The sequence below is a fragment of the Macrobrachium nipponense genome, chromosome 23 (assembly GCF_015104395.2).
Source record: "Macrobrachium nipponense isolate FS-2020 chromosome 23, ASM1510439v2, whole genome shotgun sequence".
Lineage (NCBI taxonomy): Eukaryota > Metazoa > Arthropoda > Malacostraca > Decapoda > Palaemonidae > Macrobrachium > Macrobrachium nipponense.
The window spans coordinates 53900875-53904815 of record NC_061090.1 but is presented as its reverse complement, the minus strand read 5'-3'; the positions used below and the strand labels follow the sequence as shown (position 1 = coordinate 53904815).

At 42.2% G+C, this 3941-nt stretch overlaps 1 protein-coding gene across 3 annotated transcripts in view; it reads left to right on the top strand.

Annotated features, from left to right (window-relative positions):
* The first annotated feature begins 788 nt into the window (after positions 1-788).
* The window catches only part of LOC135200886 (uncharacterized), a 16140-nt gene continuing 12987 nt past the window's right edge, over positions 789-3941 (top strand). The window contains exon 1 of one of the 3 annotated variants that reach the window (XM_064229642.1): positions 789-959. The gene's annotated coding sequence lies outside the window, so the exon portion shown is untranslated. Of the gene's footprint in view, positions 960-1633; positions 1695-1715; positions 2422-3941 lie in introns of those variants that run through there. The other 2 variants (XM_064229658.1, XM_064229651.1) reach the window with 2 other exon arrangements.

Below are 3941 nucleotides of genomic sequence, written 5' to 3'. Positions count from 1 at the left end.
TATAGCGGATGTAGAAACCTTTTATACCCAAGATGTCCGGTCTTGCGTTCAGTTGTAGTGGTGGAACCCACCAGTACTGACGCAGTCGGACGCAGCTCCCCAGAAAATGCCAAACACTCTCGATAACCGGACAATTTTGAGCGTCAGTTTTGAAAATGCTTGACTATTAAAATTTTGCTTCTGGAGGTATCTCATATCGTTCTTCTTCGTTCCATATAGATCATCGAGTCCCTTCCTGTCATCCATCCAGTTGCTGCGTGTGCGATGACAGGGGAATATCTGTTGCGTCTATTTTTCCTCCCTGGTTTGCTCTCTCTTGGAGTCCACAGCGAAGGAGACGGTTCCACGAATCCGAGCCTAAAAGTCGACGAAGGATGCTCTGCTGAGGTAACGGTCATCAGCGGTAAGACGCTCGTCAAGAGGTACTCTGAAGAGGAAAGAGAGGAAATCTCCAAGAATGTGGAACAAGTTAGACTTTATTGCAAACCAGATGACGGCTTTGAAGGTATACAGGTAGAAGTCCATGGGGTAGTTTATTTTGAAGATACAGTGAGTTTCACAGCTGAGGAGCTTGGTATATCCCCTGTTTCTCGATGGTATGACGTCACTGTTACATTTTCTTATAGAGCCAATTCGGGACTATGGGACTGGTATATGAACGTGTCTGTCAAAGATGGAGGAGGAGTGGAAAAACGTGTCAAGGAGGCTGCAACGAGTTTATCAAGACTGACCACCATGCTTATATACTCTCTCGGACCCTCAGAATAGGGGTGGGGGGGGGGGGGGTTTTTCCCAACCGGACGAGCGCTGCTATAACCAAAGTGGCCAAAATACCACTTCTACGGATGAAAGCATGAAGCAGACCCAATCTCCATTGATTCTCGTCATTGTTCTTGGGGTTGCCTTGGCTATAATCATTTCGATAACGATCGCAGTTGCGTGCAAAAGGAAACTCACGCGTAAGTATGATTTCTCCATCTGTCAACGTTGAGTGAACTGCTCGAGTGGGATTCTTAGAGCAAGTTTATGTGTATCGTCAAACCAGTGTGTGTGAGGTATATGGAACATGGACTTGTATATATATATATATATATATATATATATATATATATATATATATATATATATATATATATATATATTTATATAACATCACCTGCAGGTGAAAAAAAGAAAAGCCTGGTTGACCTTCACTGAGTCTTTTACTTTTTCGCCTGCAATAATGTGACTATAATTATACACACATACACACACACACACACCACACACATATATAGAAAAATAATATCATTTGGTAACATATATGGAAAATATATATCATTTGGGAGGTAAGTGAATTTAGATATTAAAGGACATTTGTAGCTTTGAATTTATTATATATATATATATATATATATATATATATATATATAATATATATATATATATATATATATATATATTTACACAAAGCATACGTTTGTATCACCACATCGAAAGAGCAGGATTAATTCTACAAAGCATTGGCGAATTAATTCTGGCCGTTCTAGTGTTATGGAAAGCTAGAAGTTTCCATAAACTCCTATCAGCCACTTTGACGGCGCAGTAAGATTCTCTCGAGCAAAAGAGCATTTGTCTTCCGGTAGTAAACTCATACTTGCTCTTTAACATCCGAAGGAGGCTGTCGGTACCGAGCATTAGTCCAACGGCAGAGCGTAAATTTCTTCACCATTTATTCCGTCGTTTTTTTTTTTTTTAAGCTTCTCGCGAGAAAATGCGCTTCATATTGGCGTTCTTCGCCGTCTCTTCCTCGCTGAGTGGCCTGGCTCCCGAAATTGCCGTCCTGGGGAGTGATCTCTCGTGTGAGGCTGAGACAACGGTCGAGCCTGAAAAGCAAACCATCGAAGAATTCACTCAGTCTCGATTCAGCATCTACTGCAAGCCCGGGAGGGGGAGGGGGAGGGGGTTCGCGGGCATCCAGATTGAGGCGAACGGCACCCAGAGCCTCCATGGATCGCTAGTCCTGACAGACGAAGAACTATAGGCGCAACCAACGTATCACGCTGGTACCATATTGGGGTCGAATTCTCCTTCTCCTACCATGCAAGCATTGCTTTCGAGTGGGATGTCATTGTGTTCATTATTGCCAAAGAGGTATCTCTTCCTGGGATCTGTGAGTGAAGATATAGAAAGGGCGAGTGTGGTGGCTCTGGGCGTTTCAAGATGGAGGACCCGGACAACCCGCTGACTCGTGTCAAGAAGACTCGGGCGTAACTCCAGCCGAGTCGGGAATAGGCAGTGAAGCTGCTCACCGGGGCAGAGGTGACGCTGATGGTTGTTCGTGTGACGCCCAGATGTGGGCGGTTGTGGGTGTCTCCGGCTTTGTATCTGTGTTTCTTGTCTTGGGCATTGTCGTTCTTTTGTGGATGGTGAAGCGACAGGGTACGTACTAGACAAACACTGTTCGAAATTCGTTATTGTTGTAGCCATGCCTTGGCCCGCGTGCTTACTGGACGAGTGGTCTGTGTCACTGTTTCCATTGATATTGTGTTCTGTCTGTGCTTTTGTTAGTTAAAAATTCATGTATATTTAATAACGAATATAATACCCTACCAATTCCACAGGAAAGGGGCGTTGTCCGTACCAAGACAGACGTTAGAAATTATTTGTAAATACGTTTGTGGTCAGACATCCTTCACTGATAACTCAGCGATAAGCTACTTGGTTGATGAAAACAGGATGTGTAGCAACTTGTAACTCAGGAAACCTGAACCCCCATCCCCCCTCCCCCCAACACACCCCACAACACATCCATCCCCCACCTCCTCCGCATCCTTTATCAAGTAGTGAAAGGTTCATGACGAATTCCGATCAGAGTGGCATGAGAGAGAGAGAGAGAGAGAGAGAGAGGGTGGGGATTATGGGCGGGGAGGGGTGAGGGGGCGGACAGCATTCACTGATACTCTCGGAATGAATCCCATGTGGAGAAAGCTTAAGTATTCTGTATCAATATATATATATATATATATATATATATATTATATATATATATATATATATATATATATATATATATCTAATAAAAGGAGCCCATAAAAACACCAAAATGTAGAGAGAAAAGTACTATATTTCAGACTGCTGTCTCTCTCTTCAGGTATATGAATGAGAAAAGTTTACAGAAAAGGTGGTATTTTATACCAAGAGATTCGTCCACAAGTAGCCAATTTAGGTCACCCCCGCTGATAATCTTCCTTTAATCTTCTTAAGCGTTGGTTGAATGAACACTGCGTCGACGATGTCTGATGTCCAATTCCCTTTTGAGATGTTCATTACCTGCTTCTCTTTTATTAAGGCCGATTCCATCATTTGACTCTTGTACCGGCAGTTGCTGCTATAAATTACATGTGACTTATTCCTGTTTATTCTATGGTTATGTTTATTTATATGGTTGAAAATAGCCGAGTTCTGTTGTCCATACCTAACTGACCGTTTGTGTTGTATTAATCTCTGGGGAAGTGATTTACCTGTAAATCCGATGTAAGATTGGTCACAGTTCTGGCATGGGATCTCATATACCCCAGAGTCTTTGGGCGATGTCTTTTGTTGGACGTTAATCAGGGATTTGGCTAAGGTATTTGGGTAGGTAAATGCAAAAGGGTTGGATTTCCCAAGGGTGTGAGTTACTCTCTTAATCGTCTCCAGGTGGGGAATTTTTATTTTATTGTTGGGTGTGTCTCTGGTCTTGTCTTTAGGGGGTCGGTAGAAAATTACGTTTGCTTTTTGAATTGCTTTCTCAATTATATGGTCAGGATACTTTAAAGATGAAAGTTGCTTGCGAATTAGTTCAAATTCTTTTTCCAGGAAATCAGGGGAACAAATTCGTAAGGCTCTTAAGAATAGGTTGCTAGCTACACCTATCTTGATAGTATTGTCATGATAGCTAAAGTAGTGAATATATGAAA